The sequence below is a fragment of the Temnothorax nylanderi genome, unplaced genomic scaffold (genome assembly GCF_030848795.1).
Source record: "Temnothorax nylanderi isolate EJ_2023f unplaced genomic scaffold, tnyl_v1.0 TNYL_tig0088_pilon, whole genome shotgun sequence".
NCBI lineage: Eukaryota > Metazoa > Arthropoda > Insecta > Hymenoptera > Formicidae > Temnothorax > Temnothorax nylanderi.
The window spans coordinates 724151-740054 of record NW_027249150.1 but is presented as its reverse complement, the minus strand read 5'-3'; the positions used below and the strand labels follow the sequence as shown (position 1 = coordinate 740054).

At 41.4% G+C, this 15904-nt stretch overlaps 1 pseudogene; it reads left to right on the top strand.

Moving 5' to 3' along the window:
- Positions 1-432: 432 nt before the first annotated feature.
- On the top strand, positions 433-7570 carry LOC139774822 (uncharacterized; annotated as a pseudogene).
- Positions 7571-15904: the final 8334 nt, after the last annotated feature.

Here is a 15904-nt window from a genome sequence, read left to right as displayed (position 1 = left end):
CGCGACGAGGGGGACGAAACAGCTCACGGGGGCTAAAGGTGTCGTAATGAAGCTCTGCGAGAACGAAGGATAAAGTGAGACAGCGAATAAGTGGAAGGGGTGGCAGGGAGAAACGACAAAGACAGAGTGGAGACTATCGGCGGGAGAGAGAAGGAGAATTTCAGTCTCGAAGGAAAGGAGAAAGAGGGAGAAAGAGAAAGAGATGTAGGACGACACCGTGAGAGAAAAAAGGAAAGGATGCCGAGGGATGGAAGGAAAATAGAGAAGGATTGTCACGCTCGTTATTCTGGTGGGGGATGAAGGTGGTGGGGGCAGCGCGGAACAGGCGAGACAGAGAGAGAGAGGGAGAGAGCGAGGAATGAGAACGGAGACAGAGCGAGGGTGGCGAGGAGGGGTTGAAACGCGTAGGGACACAGAGCCATAAGAGGGTTGATGGCGGCCGGGGTTGGCCCCAGTAGCACAGTCGCGCGCCAAACTCCCGTAAGAAAGCACGTAGCCAGTGGTTCGAACGCTTTCTCGCGCAACCTGCACCCCACGTCGACGGACAGATTTCCTTTCTTTTTTTTTTTTTCAACGGCGACGAGTTCGAGGGTTCGGGCCGCTGACCCGCCACCTCCGTCACCGCGCACCTTCGTGCACCCGAGGGGTTGATACTACCTGTGACTATCGTTGGGGCCGGTGACTCGAGACACGGGGTTTTTTCTCCGGAAAAGACTAAAGTCGTGGTTGGAACGCTCGAGACGATCGGAGTGGAAGGATGGATTTAACAGGTAAACCGCAATCTATTATTAGATGTTAGTCATTGGTAAACAAAGACATCAACCTCGGGTTAGATGAGATACTATGACACACAGCTACTGAGAACCTTTATCTGGTTGTCAGCTGTCTGACAAGTGTTATTTTCGGATTCGATCTGTCGGTCGCAGAAACATATCTGTTTCAGTCATATTTTATTTGTGTATGATACTGTTAAATGTGCATGTTAATTTTTTCGCTTAAAAAAGGGAAATTACTGCGAAATGCTTAAACAATTTAATTAAGGAATGGAAATTGCACGAGCTTCTACGTTGTACGCTTACGCGGTACACTTTATAAAAAAGATACTCTAGTAAATTTCTACCTATCCAAAAGATAATTGTGTTCGGATTGGTAAAGATTAGATTTATTCGAGATTAGTTTATATTTGGTAAAAAACGAGGTAAAAAATATACTAACAAAGCTATATTGATTAGTAAACAATTTACTAACCAATATTCGGCACAATATTTTTTTTTTTTTTTATAAAACGGTGTTCCGAAGAAACGTTGCCGAGAGGACCGGTGCGCTCGCCATTAGAAGTTGAGCACGAGACACACGATCGTGCTCTCGCCGCGTATTTCGCGTTGTCGGCGATGTTTATGTCCGCGTTTCTCGCGAGCTGCATTGCATTTTGCGTTACTGGCGCCTGACATAATGCAAAAGTTTTCGAACGGCGCCAGATGCGACTCCGTCCGCGAGCGAGAGAAGACGCTGGGCGCGTTTTCTCCTCCGCGCTTGTGTCGCTCGTTACTGAGAAAGTAGTCTAATTTACCAGAGTGTCTCTGGTCCGACACAAATTCTGGGAGACCTATCCCCCAGGCTCTTGTAAGCGGCACTCTCGCAACGGCGGTGGCGCACAAACGCTTTCTGATTAGCGGAAACTTTCGAAAATCCTGCCTCGAAATTTATTTCAATCCTAAGCGGTGTTTCGCCATCACAGCGGAACAAAATACTATATTGCGATATGGAGTTCCGCCAACCGCGAATTAACATCGCGAACAAACTTATTCTACGGATATATTACTACGATTTGAAGTCATGCATTACAAGTCCAATAATTGCAAGATAATGAGAATAATTTAATTTTTAACGTGTTGTAAAATATTACTTTTTAATTATTGGACTTTTAGTTACCGATATTTATCAGTTTTAAAACACACACCACACACACAAACTCATATATATGAGCTATATTGTATAAATGAGCTATTACATGCATAATTAAATCTTGTCCCGAAAGAATTAATCGGTCTATATGGATAGTAAAAATTCTTCGCGTTAACCCAAAAATTTAGCATTTCGTACAATGAGTAATAACTCCTCGGACCTTTATGCAGACGATGATTGTGATTATGTCAATCGGATCGCGCGATAGAGCTCCGGCTCGTTTATTATCGCGAAACAAAGTAGCCAAGCGAGCTCATTATACCGCACGCTGATCGGACGTGTTGCACAAGTGCAACCAGACGCAATATTATGCCGGACTGGTGGCGGGTATACGACAATTTGCCTGACGATTCATCGTTTAAGCGTCGTGAGATTAACGCGCCGCACGTGCTGGCAAACGCTGCAAAATTGAATCTTCACAGCACATTGCAGACTTCTCTCTCTCTCTCTCTCCCCCCTCCCCCCTCTCTCTCTCTCTCTCTCTCTTTCATCGACGCAGCTGTAATATTGTGTGCCCTTCGGCACGGCGAAGAGATAAACGCATAAACTCTGCGACGGTGATGTCAACGAAAATATGTACGCGTCGATACTTTCGAGCGGCGAATCTTTGGGACCGCGGCCGTCACCGGTGGAATGGCATCGTTCCGCGTGATATATAACGGGAATCATCAAGGGTTCGTCGCCGTTACATGTTAACGTCCCGTTAAAGGGATTAAGTGCCAATTACGTTCTTACCGCGGCGAAATTACGTGACACGGTTAAACTTCTAATTCGATAAGTGGCAGTTAACTGCGTTCGAGGTGTGTGTCTGGCGTGCTCCGACGATTGGATGCATTCACTGGTCGTTGTTTGTATCGCACATACTGTCAGAGTGTTTAGCGACGATCTCTTTCGAGATTAAGGTATCCACAATTACATTGGAAAAACCAAAAAATTGATCTATACGAAGAAGTATCGCATTTTATATACACGGAGAGAATTTTCTCTTAAAATTTACCCTGAAATCATGGTAGTTGTGGGACAACATGTACCACCAAGAATTTTATGCGAGCTTCTGATTAATATCCACCATAATAAAAAATATTAATATCTATTACATTCAAATATGAAATATGTTTGATTAATTTTACTAAAATATATCTAGGAAATTTCAATAATTTTTCAAAATTTACCAATCTGCTTGGTAATTTTTACCACGTTGTTTGTAAAATGTCTTTTGTATATTTTAAAAATTCCTTGGTTGCCAAGTTGTCCCAAGTTTGTAGTGAATTTAAGGGTAAAATATAACAAAAAATTCTCTCCGTGTAGGTATAGGAAGTTTCAGTAAATGCATGAATCGCAAAAATAGCCGATTACATAAAGTTTAACTATTAAAATCATATAATATAGCAAAATATGTAATGTTTAAGATATTTTTCCAAACATATTTATTAAAACAGATTTCGTGAATTTTGTATCTGTGTCCTTAAAAATGAATTATGTTCAGTTACTTATTCACGAAGTAATATAATATTTTAATATAATATATACATATACTCATACATTCCGTGATTCAAGTTAATAATTAAGAAATTTAATATCTGAAAGAAAGAGAGGGGGGAGGGAGGGAGGGAGAGAAAGAGAGAATATGTATTGCTCGCGCGCGTGCTTGCGCGTATGTGTGCGTGTGTGCGGGTTTTCTTCTTGAATTACTTTTCTCTCGGTTGGTGCAGCTGTATCTCCATTGTAGATACGACGCTTCTATCCTTCTTTGTTTCTACGTCGTTGGTTTTAAGACGTGTCCCATCGTCGCCATAAAAGTACGCTAAAACTCGGCACAATTTATTTCACCTTATCTCTCTCTCCACCTAACTTCATCCTCACTCGCATATCTCGCGCGAGCAACTTTATGCGAAATCATCCGTTACCCATACTGTTGTTCTCTCTTCGCCTTCTTAATTGCATTTGACAAATCCATGTAATCGTTTTGCAATTTAACACTTTTTCTCGATACGCGATAAATATTTGTGCTCCAAACATTACAGCAAGTTATTGCGAGAAACTTGTTAATTGCGGACGCAACAATCTCACGATCGTGTTTCAATGTGTTCCGTATCTTCTCGTAATTTATACGCAATTTATGCTCAACCCTCATGCGTACGATGTAGCATGATGTTTATCGGGTTCTCGAGCACTCTCAAGTTTATCTGATATACACGGTGTCCTAAACAACGCGAGTTTTTCCGTCACATTTCTTTCGTTCAATACCAGGGAGAGAATTTCTCGATCTTTTATTCAAGGCCATAATTATTCAAAGAATTCGTGAATATTTATCAAATATTCATACACTTTCGCCCGCGTTTGCACAGATAACATAGCAATTATTTCGGAGCTAATTGACGTCACTGATACCCCGACGCACACGGTAAATAGCCGTAAGCGACGACGGCGACGGGAGCAAAAAAAGGTAAAAAAAAGGGAAGAAAGAAAAAAAAACCCGAGTGCAGATATAAGGATGCGGAGAGGACGAGGCCGACCTCCGGTAATTTTCATTCCGGAACGAGACAGCGCCGAGGCTCTGAGAGGCTGAAACGTCGTTTAAGGAAATCTTGCCTTAAGTCGAAAGAGGCGTAGCGTTTAACGCAATTGGAGCTCATTTAAAAATCCCATCAAAAATGTACTCGGAAATATCTGCGTGTCCCTGCGACCCTCTCTCTCTCGTGAGGATCACGAGCCACCTCCTCCACGGTACAACTATGCCACCCCTCACTTAAACCACCCCCGAGGCTATTTCTGCGGCCCTGCCGCTTCTGCCTTACTATCCACCCTCTTTCTTGATCGTCACCCTCGCAGCTACTACCCTTCTCTTCTCAAACGCGCTCGCGCGCTCACACAATTACATACACACACACATACACCTCGGTAGACTTCTTTCTCTCGCTTTCGTCATTCCTTCCCTCGAGCGTCTGACGAACCTCGGAGAGCTCGAAAGAGAAACAGAGTCAGAGGGGGCTGTCTGATTGGATTGTAAGCTCGATTTACACTACTTTTGGTTCTCCAGGTTTCTCTCTCTCTCTCTCCTTCTCTTTCGCTCTTTCGCTCTTTCCCTCTCTCGCGTGTACGCGAGTCGACACGGTCCATCTACGTACCAATTTCGCGAACCGGGGCGTTTTAGGAAGTTAGTGGACGAGCGCGACGCGCCGGGCAATAAAATAACACCGACGGTGACCGAGTTATATAAAGGGACAAGTTACGCGAGAGCCAAATAACGTTTGCTTAACAAACGTTTTTATTTCTCGTATCGGGGGTTGGAATTTTGCGCGATGCATGTAACGCAACATTCGCCAAACGAAAAAGTTTGTTGCGAATTTCACATGCAGCTGCAATCAAATCTTTCGCAATTTTCAAGATTTATATAAACACCGCACGCGAATATTCATGAAGAAAGAAAGGTGGAAAGCAAGAGAAATATAGTTAGAGATCTCGTTATACGTGTAAATACCCCCTGTAGAGAAACCGTAGTATATCTTCCAGAATATTAATGTTAAGCGTCGCAATAAGTGTCATTAGAGTCTGAGATACTGCGTGTATATACATATATATGCGAGAACGGCGATTAAAACCGCGCGCAAGCCTTCGGCGAAACTTGAACAAATCGCGGGCACGATGATATCGACAGAAGTATCGACAACTTTGCATTCGCGGGCATCCGTCGCGCCGTCAAAACGTCGCGCGGAGTTGAATGACTCGATGATTGCAAAGCATCCAGAAAATTTGTTTTCGCAGTTAATGAAGCGCGGCCGTTAACGAACCCATTGTTCACAAGCGGAGTTTTGTTTCTTCGTCCTCGTCCCGATTATACGCTTCGCATTATTCGCCGTAGCGATTAAATGGCTTGCTTCGCAACTTACTCATTAACGTGTAAAAGTAGTACAGCTTGCGTGTAACATGAGCTGAAATTCATCCCATAAAAAGATTCTTTGGCACAGAACGGTACTTTGATAAACACCAGCGAATATTTACCCGTCTGATATTTGTATAAGAGCATCTTTTTTGTAAAACGGATTAACCTTGTTTAAAAAATAGCGAGATATAGCAGAAGTATCGGAAGTGTATCGATAACGATTGTATCAGCAATATATTGTTTCGCAATCCATTTGCAATTCAAAACTATCCTTTGTCACGTAAATTAGCTTTGCAATATTAATTTTATTTAATTTTTATCGCTCATCATAATGTATAATATAAAAAACATTGTAGTTTGAGAAATTATATATTTTGATGATATTTAACAAAATTGAGACGAGGAATCGTAAACTGCCGAAAGGCAGAAGAGGAAGATAATAAATATGGGAAAGAGGAACGTATCTATTTTCGATTCGATGAGGTATAGCCGGCTTTTTTCTGAATTTAACAATTTTATGCACCTCGATCGTACAGGCTGGTCGAACAAATATTGCTGCGAAAATATCAGCGAAAAATTCCTGTGTTATAATAAGAGAGGCGCCAGCTTTAACAGTAATTATTTTCTAACCGTATGATCTGCTCGTATTACTTCACCTGTTCAAATTATTTCCTCCGCATCTCACGTAACAGAATAAAACGCGATAAGAACTAAATAAAAATGAACTAAATAAAAAAAAATTAAATCTCGGCTGTGCAATATGAAGATGTGAATTAACTTGCGAATTTTTTTGTAACGTAATACAGCGAATCGATTAATGAAATACATATATTTGAAGAATTATAACTTTGATCAAACAAAACAATTATAGTACTTCATTGACGATCAATTTAAATTGACTTTTAATTTTTTTTAAGTCTTATTTTATATAGACGGTCACGTGTATGCTATGTGAATCATGTCCTTCTGTTTATCACTCGCTACTCATATTTCATCTTATACTTCATTGCATCTCGGAGCTAATGTAGGCGGGTACAAGGCGCAGCGATTATCCGCAAGTAGTCAATGGCCGACTTTACACCGGCACAGCGTAGTTTGTACCAGGCGGGGTTTAATATCGCCGAGCTGGCTCGCTTGCGGCGATGTTGTCACTTCTGCAGGCTCCTACCCGGCTGGCAAGTATCTTAATCTTTAATTATCGCCCCTCACCGTTCTTAATTACGCCGTAATTGTAGTTAGATAGCGTATCAGTGTCCTGCGGAAAAAGTTTGACGGCGGACGCCCGTCGGTGATGTTGGCGTGAACGACGTCAATTTCAAGACGTCCAATTATCAGGGGCTGATTATCGGGTGAATATACAGGAAAGGGCTAAAACGGAGGGAGGGAGGGAGAGGAGGACGCAGATAGAAAGAGAAATGAAGATGAACGAGCCTCGCCCTCTTCCTGCAGTGAATCTCATGCAGGCGATCAACGCGTTAATCATCTCTCACGGCGAAAAGACCTTAAGATTTTTTTAATTTCTCCTAATAACGTTTTTCCTGACGAAGCCACTCGACGCTCGAGGATGTTGTTCTTTATGCGAATGATTCTGATTGTGTAACAAGCACAAAAGGTAACGCTAGAATTTAATAATTAAAATATTTTTTATGTTATACTGACTATCAACCTGTGAACTGTACATAAATTTTATAGATTATATATTTTAATTACATGCATATTTTACATACTGAGATTATAGACGTTTATTTTGAATATTCCAAATAAATATTTCATTATTCAACTTTTTTTCTTTTTCTCGTGATCGATAGTCCTTAATGAATTGACAGAATCATTGAAAACCGATATTGACCGATATTCGAGGAAATAATTATAAAATGTATATCGCCAAATGCGCCGCGCGGTTATATATTTTCTGGTGAAGATAGGCAGCGACTACCCCCCGGTGCGCGAACGTAATTGCGACCGGACATGAAGGGTACGGGGGTGACAGCTTCATGTAAATTGCTGCTTAGAGCACATATCGATTGTGCCCAACTCTCTATCCTGTCAGCTAGATTAGAAAAAGTAAGGAGCCTCTTACGCGCTTGACTGGTCACGAGTCACCGTGAAGAAAAGGGGATTGAAGGGGAAGAGGGGAGGCTGGGAGATGGTTGGCAGGCGTAAAAGAGATGCAACGAGAGGCTGAGCTTCGAGGTAAATAAGGCGAACAAAGAAAGGAAGAGCGACAAAGAGAGGAGGGCGTACGTAGAGCGAACGAGAATGGAGGACGGCGCGGCGCGGCGATACTCGAAGCACGTTAATTCGTTGCCGGGCCGATAATCAAGCAGAATAACGATCGATCTCGCAGCCACTCCGCCTAATCTTGCACATCTGTCGAAATAAGGAGGGGATAGAGCCAAAGAGAGGGCAACGAGCGGCCTTTCTGCGCGCTAACGTCCGTAATTAGTATCCTGTCGGCCGCACGGAGCGTGAAATAACACGCGTGAAATATAATCGCGCCCTAGTGAAATACGTTAAACGGATACGCAGTCGTAACTCCGATCCTCGCGGCTTTTCTTAATAATTAAACGTGGGTTATATAATCCGTATAAGCGGATCCGTTTAAATGAGCGGCAGATCTAAATCTAAGGAAATGAAACTTTTAGTAAAATTGTATGTTGCGTCTGAGGAGGAACGTCGACGATTTTCTCTCCAACCATTCTTTAACGTTCTGATACACGTGGGTGCGGATGAGATGCGTGTAATTGATATGAACGGAACAGATCACAGCAGTTAAAAACAGCGCGTTCACTGCTTTATCAGGTCTATCGGATTTTCTACAAAAGTTTATTTACCAAGTACGAGAGAGGTCCAATATCCTGTCTGCGCTAGAAACGAGCGAATAGTTTTACTCTAACAAATATACATTTAAATATGTGCGTTGCAATAGTGTAACAGTATCGTGCATAGTGTTAGATTACAGGTTAAAATAAAAAATGCTTATGACATATTTGTGGCATATTTTTTTGTCTGATATAATATACGTGAGAGAAAGCAATCCCAGACAACAGGCATGTTTCAAAAAGACGTCTCTTTTAAGATCTCGTAAAAAATTTAACAAAGACGTTCTAAAAACATTTTCAAGACCTTTTAAAAAGACATCAAAAGTTGTCTTTTATATTTTTTAAAGCCTGTATGTATAGCTATGTACATGCTATCCTATCGATTCTAATATTTATTGACTAGCCTATAAAATGTAGTCTATAAAAATATTTACTGTTAGATAAAATCTAGCAATATTTTTCATTACTTCGGTCAAAACAATTAAGATAAAGTTCTGTGAAAATGCATTAATGAAAAAAGAAGATAGGAATTGGAATTACTTAATAAATCGGTATGATTTAATATTTACTTAATTTTCCTAACAGCAAAAATCTCTATCTACTATAATACGTCTATTTGAAATTTTTAAACGTCTTTTAGAAAACATCATGCAAAATATATTTTTTAAAATATTTATTTAAAAATAAGTACCTTAACCATTTTCTAACAATAATTCCTTGTAAAGAATCTCATCGACAGCTCGTGTGTATCTTCATAAAAAAAAAAAAAGAATGGCGTGTATGACCGTATTCGAAACGACATTTCACCGGCAGGACAAATCTAGTCTACGTAGACTATCAAGACTGACGACTGTTTCGGCGTAACGCATAGTTTCGGTAATAAGAACGTACGAGGACGTTGCTTGGCGTGGAATATCCGTCGAGAAGATCGGCGGGAGAGAAAATATCGGACCTATATAGCTATAGCCAATGAACTCTCAACGATTCGTGCAGCGTCTGTGCGTATAGGCAGCAATCCTATCTACTCGCATACGTCTACTTTCGTTTACGTATTTTCCTTTCCTGCCTGTGAGGCAGGGGATTGAGGGCGTCGTGAAAGGAATCGGTGAAGAGCAGAGGGGCCGACGACGACGACGACGAATCGCGCTCGGATGCGAGATGCAGCAACGCTGAATTCAACCGGGTTGATTGATTTCACGGGGAAAAATTCCGCGCCAATATGCACACGTATATCTCTCCTCCGCCTAAGGAGAGAAGGTCGAGCCCGTTCGCGCAGCCGACGTGAGATTTCGCCGATTCATTCCTTGTAATTGTGCAAAATCAAATTGTATAGAAGCGAGTCGAGTCGTTCTCGATTAACCGATGTCTGTCTCGCGGATATAGAGATCTTATTCGCGTGCGCGTAACGCGCGATTTACACGTGGAAATCGGCGAGATTGTTCTTCGCCGTTTATCAGACGATCTTTCTTCTCCCCTTCGACATTCCGACGAGATCGCTTTCATAATGAGCATCAACGCTCCATCGGGAAATCGGAGAAATGATAAAATACGCGGGTGCCACGTGCGCGAGATGAAATAACGAGGCAATAAAAACGCGGACCGCCCTCAACGTTTCATCGTCGGTTCAGTAATCCTCCCGCTTCGAGCTCGCGTGGCAGAGAATTTCCCTCCACGTGGCGCTTGGGTCAAAGGTCGGCCGGTATGCAAACAGAAATTACCGCGTGGCTAGCATAATCAGGCGAGATGAGGGAATACATAGCTGCATACGTCGACAGCCTCAGTTTCTTCATTTCAGTTTAAATTGCATTTCAATTGATCTCTACACGCCGCATTCTCGATCACAACGAACTGCGCTTATCTGTTAGCGCAAATAACGTGTATCAAAATTTAACGTAGCGTGACATTAACGTATATCAAGATTTACTGTTTTATTCTATTTTTATATCATATTATTAAAACTTTATCATGTACTGCTCTATTGAATCCACTAAAATTATTATAAACTTATTTTATTAAATACTTAAATTTTCCTTGCATTAACTAATGTAGAAATGGAAGAACATTAAAATTAAATTACTATATTTTCCATTAAATGTCTCACTCAGGAGCACGAAACAAACGATAATTGCTTGACGAGTAATCGTGATTATTGATGGTCTAATAATTTTCGGGGTAGTTAGCGACAATTGCACGACGCGATATCCGAGAAGGACAGAGCACCCGAAAATATGCCAACCGCACGCAGTGTTTTCAATGAGGGCTTTAAAGGCGAACGAAATCGCCAACACTAACACTTAACCCTCTAAAAAATTAAATTCCCTCTTAATGGGTAACGGCGAGCCTCGCGGAAAACAACCGGTGATAAAATTAAAGGCAAAGCCTCGAACGCTTGTAAAATTTTATTTTATTCGCCAGCCGGCAATTCGACTCGGACTACTCCTCCAGCTGTGTCTTGTAACATTCTCTATAAGCGTCCTCCTTTGCCATTCCGGCATAGAATCCATGGAAACCGAGCGTAAACACTCCTAAATAATAATAATCTACAATCTACATCTATGGTATAAATCATGTGCCCTTTTTACAAGGAATCTACGTTGATAGTGCATGATTTGTAAGCAATCACAACGGTGTTGCGTTCCTATTTAATCTCACAATTTATAACGAAACACAGAGATTTGTAACACCGAAGTATAATCAATCCTTTAACAAAGATATATTTCCACTAGGATAAAAATAATTAATATAAACCATATAATAGGAACGCGAAATTGGCTTCAATTCGCCACTGTACCGCGAGATTATTCGCAGGTAATTATCCTGCAGATAATACATAATCTCAAAGTCTTTTTCCGCTCTGACGTAGCTTCATTGCCCTCGTACCTCGCATGTGGAGAGTACGGAGAGATTGAAGTCTTCTAAATTTTTAACGCCAGGATTCCTTTGTCTAGGAATATTGAAGCGAGTCATCGCCAAGCGCTCTTGGATCTTGTCTCTCGACGAAGAAACGAAACGATCCGATTCCATCCCACATATTGGGAACCGATTGTGGCCGGAATTGAAATAGAACATCGTGAAAAGACGAGAGAGATGGGGGGACGTCTTCGATTGCGCTGTATGAGGAAAGATTTCCGGGGCCCGTACGTACCTATACGACGTCGTTAAGGGAATTAAGGGGGGTTACGGGCCGCGGTTAGCACGTTCACCCTACGCGCGGCTCAAACCCCTTACGACGAAATCACGTCCGTGCGACGCGCGTGCATGCGGAGAGACGATCGGCCCGCGCGCACGCTCACGCGGATTGCGGTCGGAGCGCGTTGCATAGACGCACCCCCTTGCTTGCAACCCTCGCTCCTTCCCCCCCCCCGCGCCCCGTTTTCTCACCATAGCGACCAACGCTCGAATACGTCTTCGTGCTAACGTGTACGGGACGTGCCCGTCGTCGTCGGCGTACGTGAAACCGGAATCGCATTCACGTAAATACCCGGCAGTATAACAGGTGCGCATAAAGGAGATATGAACGAAGTAAAAGCAGAGAGAGGGAGGGAGAGAGGAGAGGAGAAAAGCTGTAGATAGCGGCTGGGTAATAGCAAGGAGAGAACCAACCGGCAGAAAATCTCTTCCGCTGAATATAGTTCGAGAGGGTATAGTAGACAGGGAGGAAGGGTGGGCATAATATAATGGATATACGCGAGCTATCACGCAATGCATACTAAGCTCTCCTGACCGTTCGCGAGTCGCTGCGATCTTCGGCGTCGCTCTTTCCGGCCTCTTTCGCCTCGGTTTAAGCCGCCGGATTGTCTTTCGGTTTTGTCGGGATCGTCCTTGCAGAGGCACACGTCGGGAAGTCGTTTCTCCTCATTCCCGTGACGATTCAGCTTTCTCTATTCCGCACAATCGCTAAACACGAATCGCGAAATCGCGCTCGGTGGCGGACGTTTATTTTCTTTTTGTATAATTTTGCGTTTCCGCGACATAAATGTTAAGCCGGCAACTTTTAATGAGGTGCGCCGACATCGTGTTTTTATTAACTTTTAAAAAATTTAAAAGCTGAAGCGATGCGCGATATGCATCCTGCGAATACTCACTCGTCGATAACATTCGCAATTTTATCATGATTATTAAAGCGTATTTCGTAGATCGCGAGAATTTTAATATTCTGTCACGAGGTCGAAGTTAATCTAGCATAATCACTCTACACATATTATCTATGTAATGTAAATATAATTATAATATATGTAAGTAACTAATCAAGATATAAAGAAGTTGTCCGAAGTACTGAGACAAATCAATTGAAATAAACATAGATATAATGTCAGTTTTTAAACTTGCTGGAAACAATGAAATTAAAGTGTCTCAATTTAGAATTTGCGCAATATTGGTAATGATCGATAGGCGATTGATTCTGAGAGCATGAAAAATCACGGACACGCTATTCAATCGTATACGAATATCGACACGGTTGGCAGACTCGAATACGCTAAATTTGTCGAGTTGTCATTTGCGCATCGTCGCTTCACCCGGGCCCATTCTTTTGTCTATCGTTCGCGTTGTCTATCGAACGTTTCGCGCAATGGTATCGTTATCGCTCGTATCCAATTTCGTGATCCAACCGAAACGATGGATCATTAGACATGAATTCGACCATCGAGCCATAAACAATTAACTGCGTCACCCGTTAGGTACAGTCAGTTGGATAAATGTACGTTTATCGTAATGAAAAAAGAAATATTTTGAAACCGTTATTAATTTTTCCTCAAAGTACAAATCAGAAATTTTTTGAAAAAATGTATCTTTAGTAGTAAAAGTGGAATAGAATGTTTCATTAGTAATAATATATCCTGTTACAAAACGGGGAATGCAATTAATCCAAAACACACGGTTAACTAATAGATCAACGTTCGCTCAATGCATATAAAGAAATACGGGTTCAAATTAACAAAAAGACACTCTCGTGTGCTTAAAACTAACTGTGAGAATTATAATAAATTAAATAATTACGCGTGTTATCGCGGCGGCTAATTTATGCAAAAATAATCCGTGGGTTAAAACTATATTTGCTCGTGATAACACCGATAAATATTCATGAGTCTTTAAAAATTATTCAAATCTGAAACAGAACGCTATTAACATTAACGTCGGTTGCTCATAACCGTCTTGGTGAAAGGGAAGAGCGTTGTTGAATCATTATTCTACCTCATTATCACTCTTAAATTCTTCATAAAGTTTCATGACAAAGTAACGCGAAGTTTTGCCTATTAATTCGATGGGAAATTATCTTCCCGTTATACTTCATATTATTCTGTTCATAAAATCGGTAGATCATATCTAGTAAGAAATAAAATCATGATACATAGTATCTTAATCACTTATCGTAATCACAAGTCACATTAAGCTTAGTTAAATAAATTATTGTATTTATGATTTTTATTTCGTCGGAATGCTATTGTACGTTTGCTCTTATTTTTATAAAGATTTCTAAATGACATTATGTCCTTAATTCAGCGTAGTGAAGTTAATTGTGTCAAAAGGCGAAAATATTCCGTATTTTATAATATCCATAATTTTCATCGAGCCGATATCGCATAACTTGCGAAACGGCAATCACGTTTGCGAATTCGTCGAATATATCGTCGATAAATTCGCGCGGCACACCGGAAAGCTGTAAATTCGATAAATGCCGCACACTGTCGCAGGCCGGCCAAAGCCGCGCGATTCGGTCACCGAGTTCATTCGCAAAAATTAACGCTTAAGCCCGGGCCGGATAAAACGCCGCTGAACGACCATTGATCCCCGTAAGCTCTCCAGTCGTGCTCCCTGATATCCGGTACGGAATCGCGCGTGTATGCGGCGAGATTACACCTACGTCCACGCTACGTGCTCGCCACTTGGACGGGGTGGATCCCGATACGATGGGCACGCGTACAGAGAAATTTGAAAAGAGACATACGGATACAAATAGAAAAATGACTAATTAACGCAGTTGTGCAGATTAATGTCAACAAAAATACACATAGATAATTTACCTAATCCAATCAATTAAATACTACGATACGTAATAACAATCTCGTTCGACATTCTTGTGCGTTCATCAGTTGCCTATCACGGCCTATCTTGATCAAATCACTGAGTCATATCAGCTTATTTATAATTAGCTTCCATGAATTGCTTGTCAAGGCTAATTTGTGAGCCTACGTTAACTTTACATTACATTTTCACACCGAGTTTTACATGTTAAGTTCTAAAACCTTGGATCGTGTTTTTAGATAATCCTGTATACGCGATTGGTAGTTTCCGCGTTTCTCTTTATTCCAGGCCGTGACGCTCGTACGGCCGCGTACGTTCTCGTTATCGGCGCGATATTTCAGTTAGCGAGCGGAACGAAAGCGCGCTCCCGCATGTGCAAAGCAAAAATCGAGCGCAATCGTATAAATTTCACTACCATAAAGAAAGATCCGTTTGTGCGCGCTTAACGGTTTTAAATCGCGGCAGTTAGCGGGGATTGCGACGTGAAAGCACGAAATATGTTGTCGTTCGTGGCGTTTATCGAGATATTGTTATTGGTGATTACCATCGAACGGAAAAGAGAAAACTGCAGAAAAGATTCGTTTAGTGGTTTTAGATAGAAACTGTAAGAAACAAATTGAATTTGCAGGCAAAAATATTTTCATTGTCGCGTATTATTTGATAACGTAATCAAGATAATGACAGCAAATTATCGTTAAATCTCTGATGAAATATAATTATATAAAGTCTATAATTTATGATCCTCCCTCTTTCTCTCATATTAATAAACGTGACATAATATTGCGCAATAAATAATTACTCAAAAAGAGATCGATTCGAGAACCGACTCGGCCTGATTGAGGTTTTACTACAGTATCTTCGCTGATAACAAGGAACAAAGACATAATAGTTCAGATTGGAAATGTTCTACTGATGTCTATTGTGACGCGGGACAATAGATTAGGAGCAAAAAATATGGGGAGAGTTATCAGTATCGAGGCAAGAGAAAATACATGATTGTTCCACAGCTCGATAATAAGACTCGGAACGTGCGATTGGCAAGGGATTTAACGCGAAAGAAATTCACCGATCAAAAGAACGTCGTTCGATATTCTCTCTTAATGTCGCGGAAGAACGCCCCGGATCTATCACTGTTCCATGCTTTTCCTCTTCCTTTCGCTCTCCGTCTTTCACTCTTTCTCCCCCTTTCTGTCTCAGTCTCTCTTTTTCT